This window comes from Portunus trituberculatus, chromosome 29 (assembly GCF_017591435.1).
Source record: "Portunus trituberculatus isolate SZX2019 chromosome 29, ASM1759143v1, whole genome shotgun sequence".
In the NCBI taxonomy this organism is placed as follows: Eukaryota; Metazoa; Arthropoda; class Malacostraca; order Decapoda; family Portunidae; genus Portunus; species Portunus trituberculatus.
The window spans coordinates 3,142,685-3,166,609 of NC_059283.1; the positions used below are offsets into that span (position 1 = coordinate 3,142,685).

Consider the following 23,925-nt stretch of genomic DNA (forward strand, 5'->3'; position numbering starts at 1 on the left):
GAAAGATGGAACGAGAGAAAACGAATAAAAAATCGTAATAAAATAAAGACGAACTATGATGGGCTAAAATGAGGGAGCGACTAATAATGAGGAGGGGAAGGGCGGGGAGAGGAGGATAGGGAGTGGGGAGAAGGTATAGGAGACTTGGCTTGGTTGATAAACATTGTTGGCTCTCCTCCACCGCATGCCAATCTGTTCAGACCGACCACGAGTTGTCTCCACCACTGCCATACGACCGCCATACCTCCACCTGCACCACCATGGCTATCCAAGTACTATTCTGTCATAACTACTACTTCTACTACTACTACTACTACTACTACTACTACTACTATAGTATCACCCACACTATCTCTTCTCCACTCACCACCACCACAATCACCACCACCATAGCTCCCATACCTCACAACACACCATACACTCACCACTCACCACACGTAGGGCTCACAACATCACGGGGCTTATCATGTACCACACCGCACCACATTCCACCTCAATCACCAAGTCAGATCACCACCACATGCTACATCTTCCCTCCTAGGTCAAGAATCCTCCTCCTCCTCCTCTTCTTATTCCATCTTCTCCTCTTTTTCTTCTTCTTGTTCTTGTTCTTCTTCTTCTTTTTCTTCTTCTCTTTCTTCTTCTTCTCTTCTTCTTCTTCTTCTTCTTCTTCTTCTTCTTCTTCTTCTTCTTCTTCTTCATTGCCGCCACCAAAGTCAAAACAACAAACAAAGCTTATTTTCCCACGTAAATTAAGTCTTGGAATGCGAGGGAAACAGAGAGAGAAAGAGAGAGAGAGAGAGAGAGAGAGAGAGAGAGAGAGAGAGAGAGAGAGAGAGAGAGAGAGAGAGAGAGAAGGATAGACATGACACAAGAAGAGAACAATATTGCTGTTGGTTTTGATAGTTGGAAGTGTGTATGTGTGTGTGTGTGTGTGTGTGTGTGTGTGTGTGTGTGTGTGTGTGGGTGGGTGGGTGGGTGGGTGGGTGGGTGTGTAGGTGTGAAGACATGTATAGTTTCATGTAAATCTGCTATGTATGTATGTATGTATGTATGTAATTATGTATATATGTATAATAACCCTCATGTATGTTAATCTGTATGCATAATGGTGAATACAGGAATGAGCAACACACTACTTTGTTTTAATCATTTAATTACTCTTTTTCATGGCTGTTGAATGAAAGAAATATAAATAATATCATGAATAATACTATCAGAATTTTGCATATTAAGTTCAAATTTGACAGTCGTGTGAAAGTAATAACAGAGAGAGAGAGAGAGAGAGAGAGAGAGAGAGATTACAATGAAAGTAAAATTTGGTAACGTGTGTGTGTGTGTGTGTGTGTGTGTGTGTGTGTGTGTGTGTGTGTGTGTGTGTGTGTGTGTGTGTGTGTGTGTGTGTGTGTGTGTGCATGCGGCCTCCTCAGGTAATGAAGATGCCAGCTGGCTATATGCCCGATGAGGGGTCCATACTATTCATGTGATCCGTCTCTCTCTCTCTCTCTCTCTCTCTCTCTCTCTCTCTCTCTCTCTCTCTCTCTCTCTCTCTCTCTCTCTCTCTCCTGTTTTATGTGTGTTTTGTTCATGTCAGTGTAAAGTTTGTACAACACGTGTGTGTGTGTGTGTGTGTGTGTGTGTGTGTGTGTGTGTGTGTGTGTGTGTGTGTGTGTGTGTGTGTGTGTGTGTGTGTGTGTGTGTGTGTGTGTATGTGCGCAAAATGTGTGTGAAACCCTCAATGAAGATAAAATTAAGCATTTGCTCCTACACTCTTCCTCAGCCAAGTTGCTACACACACACACACACACACACACACACACACACACACACACACACACACACACACACACACACACCATGAAACACCAGCACTACAACCAACAAAACAAGACAAAAACAAACTCATTATCACGAAAGAGCTATTAATAGTAGTGGTATCGATAGTAGTAGTAGTAGTAGTAGTAGTAGTAGTGCTTGTGGTGGTGGTGGTGGCAATGGTGGTTCGTGGTTGTGGATGTGGCGTTTCCCCTTCCTACAGACACCCACACAAGCCGCACCTGTACTTGTTTCTACCACATCACTTCGTCAAAACACCTGCCTGGTTCTTATCGTACCCTTAGGGGGTAACCCAAACACCTCACTCGAAGCTTTCCTCTCCCTCCATCGTAAATCAACTCAAAATTGTCGTACACTCAAACATAAACACAAAACTCTCTCTATTCCTTCTATTACACTCGTCACCAATATAAATAACTCCATCCTTCACTTTATAGTTATCAGTGTCACTAAAAACGATAAAGTGAACAAGGATATATAACGTTTCACATCTACTTACTTTGAATTTATTTTGAGGCCTTGAGACATCACTTTCCTCGTTTCTCAAATATCCGTCTCTCACTCACTCACTTTCCTCAGTTTTACATAAGTTAACCAGCAGTGTCCTTCCTCCTTTCCCTCCACCCTTGACACTCCTGCCCTGCCTCAACGTCTGTTCTCATGTGTCACGTGTCTTGTAGGGGATGCAATTCACTTTTTATGCCACTGTGTAGGAATTTACTTGAATCGATCTACTTGAACCCTTCCAAGAAAGTCCGAAGGTGCTCTTCTGCTGGCCGCTAGATGTCACCACTTGCTTTCTATTCGTGTGTTTCTTTCCTCTGGCAGTAGTGAGGTTGTGATTAGGTTACGTAAAGTTAGATTAAAAGTAGAGTGGTTTCTTTTATGTAAACGTTATGCAATTTTATTTATTTATTTTTTTTTTACCTGTTTAAGTAATTTATTTCGCTGTTAAGATTAGTCTTTTTAACGAGACAAATTAATGACTTGGCAAGGAATGTTCGTACTTACAAAGGGAATTTCTTATCCAAAGTCCAACGTAAATCTGAGAAAAGTGTGACCACGCAACTAGACATTATCAAGGGAAGGAGGAGGAGGGGGAGGAGAAGGGAAGGAGGGAGGGAAAAGAAGAGAGAGAGATGGTAGAAAAGAACTAAAGGACGAAATGGAAAGGAATGGAGAAAAAAAATATATAATGATGAAATGGGGAAATAAATGAGAAGCGAGAGAGGAAAGGAAGGGATGAAAGAAGAGAGGATAGGAAGTGTAGAGTGACGAAAGAGAGCTGTGGAAAGAGGTGAAGAGAAGGACGGGAGGGGGGAAGGATGGGCATCAAAGAAGAGAGGAGGGAGGGAGGGACGGGAGGGTATCAGAGAGAGAGAGAGAGAGAGAGAGAGAGAGAGAGAGAGAGAGAGAGAGAGAGAGAGGTGGGCAGGAAAGCAGGTGACATAAGAATATTATAAATGGACACGAGTGAGCAAGGGGAGCATGGCAACACGAAGTAGTGATGAGCGTAGTGATGAGCGGTGTTGACAATGCTAGCTAGAATAGGTAGTTTTTTTTTTTCCTCTCCTTCCTCATTGACCTTCTTTCTATTCTCCCTCTCCTCTCCTTCCCCTTCTCTCGCCTTCCTACTTTTCTCTTCCCCTCTCTTAATTTACTTTATTTTTTCCTCCTGTCTATCTCTATTCCGTCCTTCTTCCTCCTTTCCTTCCTTTTTTTATCTTCCTTTTACCATCGTTCACGTCTCTTTCCCTTTCTATTCTCTTCCATCTTCTCTCTTCTCCTTATCAGCATCCTTCCTTCCCATTTTCTCTTTCTCTCTGCTTCTTTCTTATCTCCTCACCCCATTAGCTTCCCATCCTCTCTCCCTCCGTCCCATCACTGCAGGTAAGGTTAATCACTCCCCTTAGAATCATAATTAATGGACTCTCAGCTGCTTTGCATAATATAAGGGACCTGCTTACTAGACGATGATTATATTTAACACATTATATAGCACAAACCTATTAGCGGAAAGTTTCAGTGTAATTTTTAAGTAATTTTTTCAGTGATTCTTTTGGTGTAATTTGTATAGATGGTAGTGTTAATACTGATAAAGAAAATGGCATAGTAGTTATTTATTTTTTTTTTTTTCATTATTTATTTTTTTTTTTTTTTGCTCCGGTTTCTGATGTTATTGTTGTCAAGATTAACGCTAAGAATTATATTAGTACTAAGAGATACTGCATGAATGATGACTGCTGTCTCTACTACTACTACTACTACTACTACTACTACTACTACTACTACTACTACTACTACTACTGCTAGATAAGGTTATTTCTATTACTTATACTAATTCTGGTCATGTCTATTACACTATTGCAAGAATGTTACTTGTTATATTTGTTGTTTTGTGGTCGTGAATAATAATACTATGGTTCGTCATCATGAGAAGATATGTTGTTGTTGTTGTTGTTGTTGTTGTTGTTGTTGTTATTGTTGTTTTGTGGTGATTGTATAAAAGAATAGGACTCTTGTTTGTTCTTTTGTTAACATTAGTGCACACACACACACACACACACACACACACACACACACACACACACACACACACACACACACACACACACACACACACACACACACACACACACTTTTTCTTTGCCAATGTTTGTTTTAGCCGTTGGATATAAATGATAGAAAAGAGTAAAAGAAGTGATAGGATTAAAATGTATTCTCCCTTCATTCTTTTATTTCCTCTTTCATTACCCTTTCTTCTCTCTCTCTCTCTCTCTCTCTCTCTCTCTCTCTCTCTCTCTCTCTCTCTCTCTCTCTCTCTCTCTACGTCCTGTGTGTGTGTGTGTGTGTGTGTGTGTGTGTGTGTGTGTGTGTGTGTGTGTGTGTAAGTGTCCAGACTCGTTTGCTAGAGTCGTTGTGAGCATCAATAATTCAAGGGAGGTGATGTGCTCCTCCTCCTCCTCCTCCTCCTCCTCCTCCTCCTCCTCCTCCTCCTCCTCCTCCTCCTCCTCCTCCTCCCTCACTTCATCCGATTTCCTCTTTCAGTCTGCTACTCTCTCCTCTCTCTCTCTCTCTCTCTCTCTCTCTCTCTCTCTCTCACACACACACACACACACACACACACACACACATTTTCACTGTCTATATTTACTTTTTTTCTGTTGTGTGTGTGTGTGTGTGTGTGTGTGTGTGTGTGTTTGTGTCTGTCTGTATGTCTGTCCATCTATCTATCTATCTACCTGTCTATCATTGTCCCATCCATCCATCTCCCCTAACTTTCTCTCTAAGCCCAGTTTCCGGCAGCAATCTTCTCTCCTGCCCCATTCCTTCAGTCTCCTCTCTTCTCTTCTCTTTTCTACCTTTCCTTCCCTTCCTTTCCGTTACTTTCCTTCTCTCCTTCACTTCCCCTTTTGTATTTTTTTCTTTATTTTTTCTACTTTATTTTTTTCATATCTCTTCCCTTCAGTCTTCTTTCTTACCCTTCCCTTCTCTCCTCTCTTCTGTTCTTTACTCTCTTCTCTTCTCTCTTCTTTTCTTTCTCCTTCCCTTCTTCCTTCCTCTCCCTTTCCCTTCTTTTATTTTGCCTTCTTCTCTCATTCGTTTTCTATTTCCCATCCCTTCCCTTCCTTCTCTTCCTTTCCTTCCCTCCTCTTTCCTCCTCCTCTCCTCTCCTTCCCTCCTCTTTCCTCCTCCACAAAGTGACTTCTCTAATCTGAATGACCCTACCCCTCCCCCTCCATAAGGTCTTGAATGCCCTGTTCTCTGATTGGGATGATCGACCTTCTAGTCCTTCAGGATTGTCATTATCTCACCCTGTCCTCGCACTTCTCAATCTGCAGTTTTATGTCCTTTTCTTTCCTTCTTTTTATTTTCTTTTTTTTCTTTAAGAGAGTGACTTTCAGACTTTTACCTTTAGCACTCATGTTTTTTTTACTCTCTCTCTCTCTCTCTCTCTCTCTCTCTCTCATTCCTTTTTCTTAATCGCAATTCATTTTTAGCTTAATTTGAGGAAATCTTTGTTTACATTTGTGCTATTTTATCTTTCATTATCATATCCTTACTTTCGTTTATATATTTGTTCGTTTAAGTAGGATTTATAAAGTGTTTTTACGCATATATTGCTTCAAAATTCCCCACACACTGTTTATATTTTCCCTACTGTATTTTATTTGCATGTCTTTATTTCTTTTTAGGATAAACAATTGTGTGGCTGTTTTTTTTTTCGTCCCATTTGTTCCCCCATTAACATTCTTTTACTCGTGACGTGCATGGTAATTCTAGAGATCGTGTGGAACGCAATCAGCATTCCTAAATATTCCAGACTCATGGATTTGTGGGTGGAAAGTAAATCAGAGGCGACGAAAATAAAAGTAAATAAAAAATCATACCAGACCGTTTTTCTCCATTAAACTTTGGTGATGCGGCTCGAAGATCATCAGAGAAGGGAAAAGAGGGAAAGATATTACTCTCGGAAATTACTCACTTTGGAAGGTGGGGAGTGGGAGAGAGAGAGAGAGAGAGAGAGAGAGAGAGAGAGAGAGAGAGAGAGAGAGAGAGAGAGAGAGAGAGAGAGAGAGAGGAAGGGAGGGAAAGTTAAGGAGAGAAGGATCGAGGAACTTTCATTTGGAGGGAATAAAGGGAGGAGGATTATCGATGGAGAGAGAGAGAGAGAGAGAGAGAGAGAGAGAGAGAGAGAGAGAGAGAGAGAGAGAGAGAGAGAGAGAGAGAGAGAGAGAGAGAGAGAGAGAGAGAGAGTGTGTGTGTGTGTGTGTGTGTGTGTGTGTGTGTGTGTGTGTGTGTGTGTGTGTGTGTGTCTGAAAGGACAAACTGTCTTTAAATGGAGAAGAGAAGCTGAAGAGAAAGGAGTGCTGAAAAGGGAAGAGGAAAGAAACAGAACATGAAAGAGGAGAAAAGGAGGACATGAAAGAGAAAACGGAGAGGAAGAGGAAAAGAAGAAGACGACATAAACAAGAAATTGAAAAAAAGAAAAAGAGGGAAAAGAGAAAAAGACTAAAAGGAAAGAGAGGAAATAAAAGAGGCGATCCTGTCTTGGTAGAAGGTGAGAAAGTCTTAATCTTTACTACCTTTACGGCGGAACGGGCAGAGTTAGCAGGTTTCTTATAGCGTTAGTTTTGAGGGCAGGCTGTGGGAGGAATTCAGAATCATCCCAGCCCTCGTCAGCACCACGTAGGAGAGGAGTGGAGGGGGACGAGGGAGGGGGTAAGGAGGGATGGAGAAATAGAGAGGTGGAATTTAAGTGAAAGAGCAGTTCATTATCATCCATTTTCTCTCTTCCATTCTTGTTTTCCACCTCTCTATACTTCCTTCCTTTTTGCCTTCACTCCTTCCTTCTTGTTTTGTTTTTTTTCGTGGTTTTATTTTGTTTTTATTATTTTTTTCATGGTATTTTTCCTTTTCTTTCTTCCATGGCTTCATTTTGTCTTTTCCTCCTTTCATCCTCCCTTCTTTTTCTCCATTTTTCATTCCTTCCTTCTTTCTTCCTATCATTTCTCTTCACTCCTTCCTTTCTATCTACTTTTCTTTCTTCCTTTTTCCACTATTCATTCATCTTCACTTCTTTCCTTCCTTCCTTCCTTCTCACATCCCCTCTTCCCTTAATTTTTCCCTCCCTCTTACCTTTCCCGTTCCTTTTTCCCACTAAGGGGATTTGCAAGCTCGTAGAAAAAGGATCAAATTGCGTCATTAATTCCAAAGATTCCCAAACAGATAATTGGAAGAGAAAAAGTGTTAAGGGGAAACGTGATAAAGATGAGGAAAAATTGTTCGTAAAAGAGGGATTAGGGCTACCGGAAGCCACCCCAATATTTACCACACAAAAAGGAGATCTGGAGATGGGAGGAAAAAAGGGAAAAACAGAAATAAGGAAATATTCTAGGAAGTAGTTTGGGGAAGGAAAGTTTTTATACAATACACATTTATAAGGAGTGAAATATAGTGTTAGTTATTTTGGACATTAAAAGAAAGTAAGAAAGAAACGTTGTGAAAATGGGAAAAAAATATGTATAATGAATATTTTTAAGGTATTATTTAAATCTTTTCATAATTTTCAACATGAAGGAATTTATACAAAAAATAAGGTATAGAAAAAAAAGGAAGACAGAAACGTTCTGAGAAAAAAAAAAAAAACATACTCTGATTTTTCTAAGGAATAAAGTGACTTTTCAGCATTTTCAACCAAAAAGAAATTTCTCCTGAAAAAGCGAGAAAAGGAAAAGAAAAATAGGGAAGTGTTCTGAGAAATAGAATCGTTGTGAGAAAAGAGAAGGTTTGACTGAATGGTAACATCTTTTTCTGAGAAGGAATAAATTGTGACTTTTTGTCTAAATTCAAAGTAAAGAGTCACAGGAAACAGAACTCTGCACCAATCCAAAATAATGAGACAATGATGCAGTGTGGCAAATTTCATTAAAATTATAATAGAATACAAATAGAATTCACACACACACACACACACACACACACACACACACACACACACACACACACACACACACACACACACACACACACACACACACACACACACACACACACACAGAGAGAGAGAGAGAGAGAGAGAGAGAGAGAGAGAGAGAGAGAGAGAGAGAGAGAGAGAGACTAATTGAAATGGCAGACAAGCGCATGCATACGAAATCAACTTGCTTTTCTTTATTCAACCACTTAAATTTGTCTTGTTTAATTAGTCGACACGCGATGCATTGCTGACAAGAACACAAATCAACAAGAAAGTAAGCAAACCTGACGAAGAAACCAGTGAAATAGCGAAATAAGATCTACCAGTACAGTCATTCATAGTGGAAATTTAATTGATTTGAGAGAGAGAGAGAGAGAGAGAGAGAGAGAGAGAGAGAGGGGACATATGAAATTTTAAACATTCATAATGGAAATTTAATTGATTTTAGAGAGAGAGAGAGAGAGAGAGAGAGAGAGAGAGAGAGAGAGAGAGAGAGAGAGAGAGAGAGAGAGAGAGAGAGAGAGAGAGAGAGAGAGAGGTCATGAAATTTTAAACAGTCATGACTAAGATTTTCTCGAGCTAATTTGAAAAAAAAAAATTAATGGAAAACTCAACCCAAAAAAATGGAATGGAATTTTCATAAACATTATCACATATGAATATTTTACGTGAGAGAGAGAGAGAGAGAGAGAGAGAGAGAGAGAGAGAGAGAGAGAGAGAGAGAGAGAGAGAGAGAGAGAGAACCTACCCTCACCCCTCACACACACATACATCCAAATAAACCTCCTCACCTTCCCCTTTCCTACCCACAACTCAGGAACTTTGAAAATATCCACTATAGAGAGTTAAGAGAGGGATGCAGGAGGCGTCTTGGGAGCTCTTCAAGGGATCAGGTTCAGGGATAGGCAGGCTTTGGGGTCTATGGGGCGCCAGGCAAGTGTTTGGAGCCTTAGAAACATCTGTGACACTCTTAAGGATCTTGTGTGTAAAAGGTGTGTGTGTGTGTGTGTGTGTGTGTGTGTGTGTGTGTGTGTGTGTGTGTGTGTGTGTGTGTGTGTGTGTGTGTGTGTGTAGTGTGTGTGAGGTGACGGTGAAACTTGCGAGGCGAAATATCAAGGGGTCAATATCTCTCTCTCTCTCTCTCTCTCTCTCTCTCTCTCTCTCTCTCTCTCTCTCTCTCTCTCTCTCTCTCTCTCTCTCTCTCGTCGTGTGTGTGTGTGTGTGTGTAAAGGAGGAAAGTTAAGTCATATATGGAGAAAAGGTGTGATAAGAGAGAGAGAGAGAGAGAGAGAGAGAGAGAGAGAGAGAGAGAGAGAGAGAGAGAGAGAGGGCAAATTTTATTGCCTGAGCTGCAGTTTCCTTGGAAATGCAAATTGCTTCATGTTTTGTATAGTGAGAGAGAGAGAGAGAGAGAGAGAGAGAGAGAGAGAGAGAGAGAGAGAGTGTGTGTTCTCTTATATCTTCCTTACTCCCATTTTCTCTTCTCTCTCTCTCTCTCTCTCTCTCTCTCTCTCTCTCTCTCTCTCTCTCTCACCCTCCATTTCTCCCGTTAATCACCTCCCATTCCACTTCCGCTTCATCCTCCTCCTCCTTCATTCTCCTTTCGTTCCTTCCATTTCTCCTTCCTTCCATCGGCTTCTATTTCTCACTATTCATCACCCTTCCCACTTCCCTCCTTCGCTTCTCTCATTTCTCTCCTCTCATTCCCTTTCATTTCTCTCATTAATCACTTACCATTTCTCTTCCTCCCCTTCTTCCTCCTCTTCTTCCCTTCATTTCTTTCCATCTCTTTTTCTCTCTCCTTCTCCTCCTCTCCCAATTCATTCATTTCTCATTCTTCCTCTTCTCATTTTTGCTTCCGTATTCTTCTCACTTTCTCTCCCTCAACTAACCCTACCTCCTCCTTACCTCCCACCCCAGTCCCTCTCCCTTTTTCCTCCCTTCGTTGTGGTACCTCCCTCCCTCCTTCCGTCCCTCCCTTTTCTCCCTCTCTCCCTCTCTCTTTGGCATCGAGCCAGTGTCACACAGGATGGACCTTACAGGGAGGAGGAGGAGGAGGAGGAGGAGGAGGAGGAGGAGGAGGAGGAGGAGGAGGAGGAGGAGGAGGAGGAGGGGAATAAGACACGCCGACTTACTACGGACAGATTAGAGTGGGTGAGCTAGTAGAGAGAGAGAGAGAGAGAGAGAGAGAGAGAGAGAGAGAGAGAGAGTAAACCAAGAAAACTTCGACTCCAATTGAATTACTGTCGAACTTACAACGAAACAAACCCAAAATTTAGACCTTAACGAGCCACGGCACACCTGCAACGACGAGGAAGAAGAAGAAGAAGAAGAAGAAGAAGAATGAAATATAACAACACCTACTTCTTCTGCCTACTACTACTACTACTACTACTACTACTACTACTACTACTACTGACAGAAAGCGGAGAGGGCGTATCGACTCAAGAAATTATAACATCAATTCCACAAAGGTATTACCATCCAAGAGAGAGAGAGAGTTGGATTAAGATTGATATGAACGTTCCCCCGCGTAAAGGAGGAGGAGGAGGAGGAGGAGTAGAAGGAGGAGGAGGAGGAGGAGGAGGAGGAGGAGGAAGAAGAAGAAGAAGATGATGATGATGATGGTGATGATGATGATAAAGAAGAGTGTAAGAAATTAGATGAAAAGGGAAAATTATGAGGAGCCAGAGAGAGAGAGAGAGAGAGAGAGAGAACGACGAACGATTATATGCATGGACGGACGAAGATGAGTGATACTAATGACGCCCGCACAAACACACACACACACACACACACACACACACACACACACACACACACACACACAATTACACACACACAAACACAAAATACTATGGGATGTTTACACAAAAATCACCATCTGGAGGTTCGCCAGCCACTCTTCTTACGAGGGAGAGAAGGAAGGGAGGGAAAAGAAGAACTACAAGAAAAGAGAGGGAGAAAATGGAGAGGAAGGAGAGAGAGAGAGAGAAAGAGAATAGCGTGGAAATTAAAGGAAAAATTGACACCTTGACTGAAAGATGAAATAGAAACGAAAGAATCAAAGCAAAGTTCAAGAAAAAAGGAAAAATGACAAGAAGGAAAGGAGAGAAAAGAAGAAAATATGAAAGATAGAAGAAAGAAGAGTAATTGAAAAATGCATCAATGAGAAATGAGAAATAAAGAGAATGAAAAAAAGAAAGCAAAAGGGAAAAAGGAATAAAGAAAAGTTAGTGTAGAAAACGAATCAAAAGAAAATAAGAACATAAAGTAATAAAAAGAAGGAATAGGAGAAATAGAACAAGATAAGAAAGGAGAATCAAAATGAAGAAAGAAGTTAAACAATAAGAGAAAAGTAGAAAAGGGAACGTCTGATAAAAGGGTAATAAAAAGAAGAGGAAAGGGAAGGTAGAGGGTAGGGAAGAGGAGGAAAAAGAGGGAGGAAGAGGGAGAGAGGGGAGACTAAATTGGTCAAGCTCCTGTAATTTGGGAAATGGCACTGTAGGGGGAATACTAAATCATCCTGGGAAAAAAAATAAAACATGGAAAGAAAATGGAAAGAGAGGAAGAGAAACTGAAGCAAAATGGAAAATAGATTAAAATGTCAAATGTGAAAAATAAGAAAATAATAGTGAACAGAGAATAGAATGAATAAAAATGGAGATAAAGGGAAAAAGAGAAAAAACAGGAACGAGAGGCTTGAAAATAAGAAAACAGGGAAAAATTAGGATAAAGCAAAATGAAAATAAAGAAATAAGAAAATAATAATGAAAGATAAAAAAAATGAATAAAAACGAATTTAATTACTGGAGAGAAAGAGAAGAAACAGGAAAGGAAAGACTAGAAATAAGAAGCAAGGAGAAGATTAGGATTAAAAATACAAATAACAAATGAAAACGAAAAAAAAGACATCAAAAATTTAAAAAACCCAAAAAAACACAAACAAGAAGGAGAAAAAATAATAACTCGATCAAACACGAAAATAAATAAAGTTAAATCTAAAATAAATCAATAACAAACTAATGTATTTACTCCTTTACCTAATTTATACCTGGCGTTCATTGATTTGATGGCCAGGTATACGATGACAGGTGTAGGGGGTTACCTGGGCACACCTGCGCACACCTGAGGATCGTGCCGTTCACTCACCTTGGCAATAACTAACCAGAGAAAACGCACAGTGGTCGTAAAGGTTTGTGGGGCGACTCTGCGATTCGAAACCAACAGGGAGGAGCTTTAAAGTTGAATGTGTGCCCTGTGGAGAGAGAGAGAGAGTGGAGAGAGAGAGAGAGAGAGAGAGAGAGAGAGAGAGAGAGAGAGAGATGCATAGCTCGAGACAAGAAACAAATCTAACCTCATTTGTAAGAAAGAAGGAAAAACATATTTACATTTTAGAGAGAGAGAGAGAGAGAGAGAGAGAGAGAGAGAGAGAGAGAGAGAGAGAGAGAGAGAGAGAGAGAGACAAGAAACGAGGATGCGGGTAAGACGGTTAGGAAGGAAGGACATGAGTAGGGAAAAGGACGGAATGAAAAGAGAGAGAGAGAGAGAGAGAGAGAGAGAGAGAGAGAGAGAGAGAGTGTGTGTAAAGGGGGGGTATTGTCATGGCGAGAGACCCACTTAGTAAAGCAGAGACCGCCGAGGAGGTCCGTGTCTGAAATTACAAAGGGGAGACACATCGATAAGCCAGAGAAAGGCCGAGGAGGGCTGGGATAGGGGGAGGGAAGAGAAAGGTAATAGCGACAGGGAGACAGAACACGATAAATAAAACAGAACGCAGCCTCTTTATCCTCACTCCTAGGCCTAAATATTGAGAAGTGTTCCCTCAAGTCCATGAAGTAAGGAGAAGGGGAGAAAAGAGACCAAAAACAACACGATTAGCGGCACACCAACTCGTAGGTTGAAGCGAGTGTTGCTTAGCGAATACATTATGCCCCCGAGACATGCTCTGACTAATAGAGTAACACCACCAAAAGTCATTGACCTATCCCAGTGCACCAGTAAGCCTCGTTAAGCAATAGCACAGCATTGTCAGGTAGTTATGCTCAGGTTACACTGAGGACAATGCGCCGAGGGAAAGAGACATGCAGACAAGAGAATCCGGGGAAAGAAAAGGGTTACAATGTGTTTGAAGCTTGTCAATTGAAGAGAATGTGGTCATATGGCGCCAGTTAGGGTTACGAAAAGCGCTACCTCTCCCACTACTAAATATAAACTGAGTCAGAATTGTAACTTGTAATCTTTATGCTCTGTCAGTATAGCGCACATTAGTGGGTGTGATTAGATTAGGGGCTGAAAAGTAGATGTTTTTGATAGATATAACAAGGATTGAATGAACGAAAACTTTGGATATTATGAAAGAAAATAGATGAAAAATGTGACAAAAAAAATGGAAGAAGGATACAGAGAGAGTAAAAAACATGTATAAAAGAAAATATGGAACAGAAACTGCATAAAAAGGCAAATATGTAACAGAAACAGCACAAAAAGGCAAATATTTAGTAGAAACAGCAAAAAAAGACAAATATTTAACAGAAACAGCAAAAAAAGGCAAATATTTAACAGAAACAACAAAACAAGACAAATATTTAACAGAAATAGCAAAATAAGACAAATATTTAACAGAAACAGCATCAAAAGACAAATATTTAACAGAAACAGCAAAAAAAAAAAAAAATCTTAAGAGTAACAAGATCGCATGGAAGACGTGATGAAAGATGTGACGAAAGAAAAGCGTTGAGAGATGTGCGAGTGTGTGAGAGAGGAGATATGGCAAAGGGAGTGTGACAGGCAGGTTAATGCGAGCAGTGGAGGGTGTGAGGGGACTACTGTGAGTGAAGTGTGCATAAAGGGAGTGTAGGGAAGAGTGAAGGGAGAGTAAGGGGAGAAGTGAGTGGACGAGGATCATTGGGAGAGTGCGCCGTGCAGTGTGGTGTGTGTAATGGAGTGTGTGATGAGCTACCATGAGCGGGGAGGGGAGACGGGAGGATTGGGGAGAGGATGAGGGGAGACGGAAGGAAAAGTGTCATGAGAGAGTATAAGAAGAGGAGGAATATGAGTTGGAAAGACGACAAACATCTTATTCTCACATGTAACCTCCCCCCTGCACTTTCCAAGCATTTTCCTGCCCTTTGTACCACCCTCAGCTTCTTCAACTAAGCCCTGTACCTTTTCCACCCTCTTGCTGTCTGCCTCCTGCCTCCTGCCTCCTGCCTCCTGCCTCCTGCTACTGAAACAATCCCCAGGCGACTGGCAGCTAATCTGGGAATGGGAGTATTGGGAGAGAAAACCAAATAATTGGGTTATTGCGCCAGAGAGAGAGAGAGAGAGAGAGAGAGAGAGAGAGAGAGAGAGAGAGAGAGAGAGAGAGAATCTTGCCACACTTGTAAAGAAAAAGAAAAGGAACCATATTTACGTTAGCCCTTTAAATCCATGACGAAAAACAGATAATGTAACACACACACACACACACACACACACACAGAGAGAGAGAGAGAGAGAGAGAGAGAGAGAGAGAGAGAGAGAGAGAGAGAGAGAGAGAGCACTTCTAAGGATGTTTCAAATAGTAGGACTTAAGCAAAGCGTCTAGACTGACGAAGAAGAAAAAGACGAGAAAGAAAAAAAAAACGGATTAAGATTAAGAAGACGTGGAAAGGTGGTATGACAGAATGCAAACACGCTTCTATTTTCTTCCTCATTTCTTTCTGACGTTGGGGACTGGAGGTGAGGGGAGATGACGGGAGGGATTTAAGGGAAGTAGCAAAGCAGGTGAGGGGAAGGTGAGGCCCTGTCATCCCTACAGCACGAGTAACGTGGCAGTTTAGAGGCTTCATGTGTCTAGCCTGTCTTAGAAGAAGTAGGCTCACTGACCAGTGTTTTTTGTTCTGACTTTTTATCTTTATTCTTTCTATTTAGTTATAATCAAAGTTCGGAATTAGAAAGGAAAGGAAAACACGTAATTTCTTTCCTGTGGGAGAAAAATGACTCACTGACTGGTTGTATTTAATTCGATATGTTTAACTTTTCTTTCACTTTCCATATTGCTTCATCAATTTCCATGGAAAGAAACAAATAAAGATGAATAGAAATTATAGAAAATGTGGTTTATTGATTAGTTCATTTGATTACACTGACCTAATTATCTAGTTATTACCATTCCTCTTTTCCATTTTATTTAATCTAACTTGAACATAAACAAAAGGGATAACGTATCGTGTCTTGGGAGCAGAAAGCAGGCTCAGCAACTAGCAGTGTGTAACTTCATCCAACTCGTTTTTTTTTACAATAATTCTTTTTGTATCCATTTTACTTCATCGATTTATCGCGTTGGAGGAAAAAACGGGTTATAGAAGTCCAGAAAAGCAATAAAAGTCACATCAAATCGGCAAATTTCTCGTAAAACTTTCAGTAATAAACGTAACCCGAGTCTTAAAGCAGTATCAGCAGTGTTACCAGATCAGGCGCACGCGAACCCCGGCATCACAACACTAGCTACGCCAATATTCAGAAACGCCTTCCTCTCTCAATACGACGATTTTCCAAGGCCACAGAGACAACTAGACGGGTTTTCAAGACATTTTCTACTTTGAATAAACTAAAAATCTTATTAATCCATCACCAGAACCATAAAAATACTCTTAAAAACACGAGTATCTTGAACTGGAGCCTTTGGAAAGTAGTGGTGGTGAGAGAACAAATCAGAATACAGGCTAATAGGTCTCCTCAGCTTGCTTCACCCTCCTTCCGTGCAGTTGCCACAAACTCCAGACAACTCTACGTTTATAAATCCAGAAATAAAGGAATATATGAATGAATTAACAGCTTTAAACTCAAAATTCAGCAATAAATAGGTAAAATAAGGTACGAAATATGATAAAGAAGGAAGTATATGTAGAAAGTTGCCAAATACTACTAGACGTTGCAAAATATGAGCATTAGTATTTGAGGCATCTGTGTAATCTTTCTCTCTAGCTCTACTCTCCCCTGGCCTTGCCCTTCCTACCCTCTGTGCTACACCTGTGGCCCTAAGTACTGTCCGCAACACCAGATCACATGACGCTCTCCCGTTTTCTATGCGGGTCACACTAGCTGAGGTCATTGATCGCTGGCTTGAGGTTGTTGACCCTACGCTACGTAACCCACGAATCTCTCTCTCTCTCTCTCTCTCTCTCTCTCTCTCTCTCTCTCTCTCTCTCTCTCTCTCTCTCTCTCTCTCTCTCTCTCTACCTTCACGTCTGCCTGCGTGCGTGCAAACCTGACTCCTCACTGCATCTCTCTCTCTCTCTCTCTCTCTCTCTCTCTCTCTCTCTCTCTCTCTCTCTCTCTCTCTCTCTCTCTCTCTCTCTCTCTCTCTCTCTCTCTCTCTACCTTCACGTCTGCCTGCGTGCGTGCAAACCTGACTCCCCACTGCACCCCTCCCTCTCTCTCTCTCTCTCTCTCTCTCTCTCTCTCTCTCTCTCTCTCTCTCTCTCTCTCTCCTTATATGGTCGGTATTTCATGTCTCCATATCAATCTCTCTCTCTCTCTCTCTCTCTCTCTCTCTCTCTCTCTCTCTGGGACCATTCTCTTTCTCCCTCACTCCTCCCTACACGTTCACGCTTCCTTTGCCTTCCTTTTCTCCCTCCTCCTCCCTTACCTCCCTTCACGTCACCCCTTATCGCTGCTCCACCGCCATCCCACTAGCCCGCCAGCCCCTCCATCCATCCCATCTCGTTATAATACCTTGGCATGAGTCCCCTAGTTGTCAATTCCCGAGGTTTCGCTTCCACCTTGACCGAATAGCAACTTGGCGTCTCGAGCACAGGTGAGTCTTAAGCACCGCCGTCTCCCTTCTTCATTAACCTCATTGGCACATCCTCCTCCTCCTCTTGCTGTTGTTGATGTTTCTCCTTGTCCTTCTTCCTCTTTTTGTTCTCATTCATTTGCTTCTTCTTTTTCGTTTATCTTTCGTTTTCTTTCCTCTTCTTTTCGTAATCCCTCTTGTTACTTCCTTATTTCCTCCCTTCGTTTTTCTTCCGCCTTGTTTCTCCCTCTTCATCATTTTTGCCTCTACTCTTCTTATCATCATCTCTTCTTTTCCTTGCTCTCATTTCCTCTGTTCGTATTCCTTACCCTTGTTTGTCCTCCTCATTATCTTCCTCTCTTTCCTCGATATCTCTTTTACTCTCGTCTTCCCATCTCCTTTTCATCTTGTTTCTCCTCATTTGCGTCGTCATCTTCATTTCTCTTCATCTCCTTTTCTCTCTTCAGCTTCATCATTTCTCCTCTTTCTCGATATCTCATTCACTCCATGTCTTTCCATCTCCTCCGTTTCTCCTCGTTCTCGTCGTCGCCCTCGTCTATGTTATTGGCGCCTCCCTCGTGGTCCGGGGCGGCAGTGTTGTCGGGAAGGTCATAGCTTCATTCAGGCTTATCAGTTTATCGGGCAAAGAGGAATGATTATTTTCTCAAGGGTGTGTTAGAGAGGCTCAGGTTTGGGGATTGGGATCTTGGGACTAAAGGAGGAGGGGCGGTTGTTGTTGTTGTTATCTGTGTTCTACCTTTCACCCCCTCCACAGCCCCTTATGGTGATTAGAAGTAACGTGTTTGTCAAGCCACATGTCAGGTCTGTTTTATCTCGTGCTGATGCAACTCTGGGTTTTAAAAGCGTCCACGAGACACCACAACGCTCCCATGCTAATTTTACGTGTTTAGTCGTAATCTAAAACATATTTGCTCGTCAAAACTTACGGAGGTGATTAGAATTTCTTTAGTGATATTCAAAATGTAATGAAACACCTGTCTATACTGTAGATTCACAAAAGGAATGGAGCGTGTTATTTTGTAGATTCCAAAAGCTAGTGTAGTTTTCAGCTTGATTCAAACTACTGTCACAGCATGAAACAATTTGGCGTGCAGAATTCTCTTAAGAGTATAGAATGGTGCGGATATCTCAATATTGTGTATGATCTAATCTCTTTTTTTGTGGGTTAATAGAATTGTCAATACTACTTAAACGACACTCTACTAGATGAAGACTGTGCAAAAGAATATTATTGTGTTGATTCCAATGTTGTTTCTTGTTAACTGAAAAGTATTTAGAAGTAAAGCGCCGAATCACAACTCTCGTAGCTTTCAACACTGCTGCTTAGTCACGAAGAATTAGGCGTGTTGCTGTGTACGTTTCAAAGGCGTCGCTATCCCAGAGCCTCCTTCCTGAATTATAAGGACGTTCAGGTCGACCCCAGCCACTCTTGCGCTACCCAACACCGCTACAAATACACGCAGCCCTTCAGACTGTCACGCTTTACATTCCATGGGTGTTTGTCATGAGTTTTCTCTCGTAAGTTATAAGGGGTATTAGAAACGAAAGATTGTGAGTGTTTTAGCATTAAGCACCTTGTTGCTGGTACAGAATGCATTCAAGTCTGTCACTGTGTAGGTTCCAAGGCTGCTTCAATCACAGATGCTCCCCCGGGACGGTCGTGAATCCTCCGTACACACAGGACTTCCCCAAAGCACACGTGTGGTTGTAAAAGGCATGCAATCTTATATCAAGCGACGCTGTCATACAAGCGTTGGATTCTTGCAACTCGAGCCAACTTCCGAACGACACGTGCACCCCATTGTCGTCCATCTGACTGACGCCACCTGTCGTTGAGAAGGGGAAAAGACGGGCTTGCTTGTAAAGCTGAGAGGAGCGCGGCATTGCCCCCGGCTATTAAGTATGCTTATGTTTGTGTGGGTGCGTCTTGCTAGGCGTTTATGGCAGGTGCGAGGCGGACAGGTGGAAAAGAAGCCAGATTAAAGGGATACGAGGACCGTCGAGTAAAAAAGAAGGAAGGACAAGAATAGCAGAGCAGCGCTGTAGTTAAAGATGAGTAAGTGTTTGCGGGACGTCAACAGGAGCGTGCATCAAAAGAAATGATTACACTGTCAGCGAGATAAAGATATCAGGGCTGGCATATTCGCGGAGCAGGAAACACGGGAGCAGCAGAAGAACGTGGAAGTAAAGAAGAAATAACTTTATGTACGCTGTCAAAGATGCGCTTGAAAACTTTGCAGTGAAAGTAAGATGAAGAAATCAACTTTAACATCAAGAAGGAAGAATAAGAATAAAACAATGTAGTGAGGGTGAATAATTTACCTTTACTGAACAACAACAGGAAGCACGTTGAATTGTGAAAGGAAACACAACAGCAACATGAAGACAGGAAGTACGTTAGTTGGCAATCAAGAAGGAAGGACAGAAACATGAGTTGAATATTATAAAGCACGAAGAATACTTTACAGGAGAACAACAGGATATACGTGTAAAATAATCAGAAAAAAATAACAGAAAGATATAGACAAAGTTAAAAAGTTAAAAATGAGAGAGAACAGGACCAAAGCATAAAAGCGAAAGATAATAACAATAGCAGGATATGTACGTGTAAATACCGAAGATTTAACAACAAAAGGGCAACAACAGAAGAACGAAGATCAAATACAGAAGTTATTGACTAGTAACTTTACACAATAAAATTTCACTCGCAAGAAAAAGGGACATTAGTCAAAATCATTAAGAAAAACTAACACGAACAGAAAATAGCAGTGAGAGATAGACTTCAATTTATTTTCTTTTAGTTTTTTTGCATCCAACAACACGGCAAACTTCAAAAGAGAAAGGCAGAAGTGAAAACCAACAATTTATGAAGGACAGCAGTGAAAAGAAAATGAACAGATGAATGAAAATAGAAAATAATGAATAGAGGAATAAAGAAAGAAAGGAAGGATAAATGAATAAGTAGATAAGTAAACAAAAGAGGAGTAACTTTCTTAGGCACAATAGCAAGATAAGCGCGTATAACCAAGCAGAACATCACAACAATAAGGTCAAGAGGTCAAATCTGACAAATTTAAGGATGAAGACACACACACACACACACACACACACACACACACACACACACACACACACACACACACACACACACACACACACACAGACATACAGTGGGGCCCAAAACACATATGCACATCACGAGGACTTCAACATACACAGAATCCCAAACCACCACCACCACCACCACCACCAGCACTCCTTAAGACCACCGTTATGCAGAAAGCTAACGATGACAGACCTCAATATCCTTCATAACATAGCACTGTTTTCCCCGCTGAGAGCAGAACCGAATCACGGGAAGGAGAACCATCATTTTTAGGGTCATTACCATATGTGGCCCTCTCCTTATGTGGCGTAACACTTTCCTGTACCTACGTTTTTATTCTGAACGTGTTGCTCTTCGTGTTCGTGTAGGTAACCTGGAGACTTGGAGGGAAGGAGGAGTAGTGAGAGAGAGAAGGGAGGAGGGAGAGGTGGAATGGGACGTGTAGCAGTAGGTAGTGAGAGAGAAGGAAGAGACAATGGGCTTATGTGGGCATGGGTTGGCATATGGACGAGCTAGAGAGAGAGAGAGAGAGAGAGAGAGAGAGAGAGAGAGAGAGAGAGAGAGAGAGAGAGAGAGAGAACAGAATGAACGTAGTAGTAAGAATAACACGCCTCTCTGCCCTTCATTAGTATGGGGAGTGGAGACATCTGGTTTGCATGACCTACGCATAGTAGTCACCACCACCACCAGCACCACCATTACTACCTCGACCTTTTAAGGATGTCAGAGAGAGAGAGAGAGAGAGAGAGTGTGTGTGTGTGTGTGTGTGTGTGTGTGTGTGTTTTGTAAATAGATCGATAGATATATTGACAGATAAATACATAGATATTTAAACAAGCGGATAGACAGATAGACATACTGAGAGGCAAACCAACGGACACCAGATGGAACAAGCCAAATACTGATTTAATACTTTGAATCCAATATCTATTTTATATTCTCATTTGACCCAAGATGAGATGATTTCATTAAGTCTCATGGCTGCTCCCTTAAAACCACAGTTACCTATTGTTTCTGTCTAAAATCGATCCAATTTCTCAAGGTTTGTCAAATTCTGAGTTGCTCTAAGTTCTGGATGGGTAAAGGGATTCTAAGGGACCTTTCTATCCTTTTTTAGACACACATGAGGTATCAAGACTCACTAATTTTGGCTAACGCTTTTCTTTGATATAGAGAACCAGCACCCAAGTGGGCCTTTTTTTTTATATTTTTCCCTAGGCTGGTCCTCTCCTTAAAAGATTGACGGACAGACGGACAGACGGACAGACAGACAGATGGATAGAATAAAACGAACTAAAGGCCTGATTCAATCTCATTTTTCCCTTCTAGGTCGCGGCAAATGGAATTACCAGATGTGTTGGGTAAAGGGGACCAGTTTCTTCTCTAAAGGCTTGGCAGGGACGGGGAAAAAATTAAGGTTACATAGAATTGACACAAATGAAACCTGACTCAGCAGAACTACGATGAATTCTGCCCAGTGGAAGTGTTGTCGAGAGAGAGAGAGAGAGAGAGAGAGAGAGAGAGAGAGAGAGAGAGAGAGAGAGAGAGCACACGCCTTAATTCAATACATAACTTAGTTGTTCACTCACCCATTCACACACACACACACACACACACACACACACACACACACACACACACACACACACACACACACACACACACACACACTGCATCACTACCGAAATTTAATCAATCCATCAATTCACTCACACTTCTTCACTGACTCGCTGACTCACTGACTCACTGACTCACTCGTCCAATTCTAGAAACACGCAGCCTCTATCGAATCCGTCTCGTGTCTCGTCTGGTATAGATTCGAGGCACAAGAAGAGGATCGGATTCCCTGTGTCGTTTCAAGTAGTGAGTGTCATGCGCTTGATTGCCAAAGGGGGGTTAGGCCGCCTCCTTTCTGCCGCCGAGGAGGATATGAATATAAATTAGAAGCCATGAATACTAATGTGTGTGATCTGAGGAAGCCTGAGAGAGTAGGAGAGTGGAGATGTGTAAGAGGAGGCCTGTTGGTTTGTAGTCAATATGGAACACACTCTCTCTCTCTCTCTCTCTCTCTCTCTCTCTCTATATATATATATATATATATATATATATATATATATATATATATATATATATATATATATATATATATATATATATATTCGTCCTGTCTCCTTTATCTTCTTTCTCTTGCTTTCATTCATGCGTTTCTCCTCTCCCAATTTCTTCATCTCCTTCTTATCTTCCTTTCCTTAATCTATATCTGTCCTTCATTCCTCTCCCAAAGCTCCTCTCCTCTGATTCATCTTATTCTTGTCTTCTTTTTGTCATTTTTCTCCTTTCTTCATTCCTTCCAAGATATTTTCTCCCCATACCTCTTCTCCACTTCGTTTCTTCACCTTGTCCCTCCCCCTCGTCACCCATTCCTCTGTAACCCATTCCCCGTTTCCCTCTTCTCGCACTCCTTTCACAACATCTTCGTACCCCAACACGATACGCACATAAAGAATAGACTGATCATATTAACTTTCTACTGAAGATTCAACACTCACCTGATGCCGTCACCGCGCCAAAGGGAAGGAAGGCAAACACCGTGTCTCCTCTATGCACTCGCACTTGCTCCTCACTCCTGTCAAAGGGAAGAGTAAAGTGTTTAAGATACCGGTGCTTTAAAGGGGTTTTTAGTGGGCTTTTTGTCATCAAGGAAGGTGGAGTTTGGAGTTGGGTGTGTAGGTGAAGGGATGTGGTTGAAAGTAATGGGTATTGTGGTTTAAAGGAAGGTAGAGGAATGTGAAGTGTTAGGTTAGGTAATAAAGAAAAACTAGCTTGAAAATGAGAGAATAATAAGTGAAGGAAATTTCATCTAAGTAATAAAGATAGTAACAGACACGGCAATCAAAAGAAGCGATATGAAAATAGCAAAAATGAAAACATGAACTAATGATAAACAGAGCAGTTAAAAAAGTGACATAGAATAGTAGAAATAACAGGTAAAGCAATTAAAAGTGAATATAATGAAATAAGGAAAGCTACAAATATCCAACAATGAAAAATAGAATAATGTAAAGCAAAGTTAACGAGTAGAAATAAAAAAAACACATGAAATTTAGATCCATGTTTAAAAATGCTCTGTTCTCTCACCACGACTATTTTTCAGACCACCAAGATAAGTAGCGGGATTTTGAAGAGTGTTTCTCCAATTAATAATGCAGAAATCTTGTCACTCTGCCTCTAGAAACGTAAAAAGACACTTAAAAAAAAACTGGGCAATTTAAATGAAGCCTTTTGAAATAGTGAAGGTGAAGCGCAGATGTTTTTGAGAATATCGACTTAAGTACTGCGATTAATGAAGTCAAACAAAAAAAAAATGAGAAAAAAGTAAAGCAAAATTAAGTATCTATCTGTATTCTATCTATATATGAGGCCGAGAATAGTACAAGGGGTGGCCCAGATACACACACACACACACACACACACACACACACACACACACACACACACACACACACACACACACACTTCAGAAATATATAAATTCCTGTAAAACATAAAGTACATTGTTTGATGAGAGTTAGTGTCTATATTGTGTGTCTTTATTAGAGTTACTTTCTCCTCTGAGGTCGTTTGTTACCTGAACTCACCTGTGTCTTCCTCCGACTTCACCTGCTCTCTCTCTCTCTCTCTCTCTCTCTCTCTCTCTCTCTC

At 41.3% G+C, this 23,925-nt stretch overlaps 1 protein-coding gene and 1 long non-coding RNA gene across 2 annotated transcripts in view; one reads left to right on the forward strand and one right to left on the reverse strand.

The window, feature by feature from the left end:
* The window catches only part of LOC123510483, a 166,834-nt gene that overhangs the window by 100,121 nt on the left and 42,788 nt on the right, over window positions 1-23,925 (forward strand).
* Window positions 1-23,925, reverse strand: part of LOC123510493 — a 104,319-nt gene that overhangs the window by 44,233 nt on the left and 36,161 nt on the right. The window contains exon 2 of the long non-coding RNA XR_006676513.1: window positions 22,773-22,849. This is a non-coding gene — a long non-coding RNA (uncharacterized LOC123510493). The remainder of the gene's footprint in view (window positions 1-22,772; window positions 22,850-23,925) is intronic.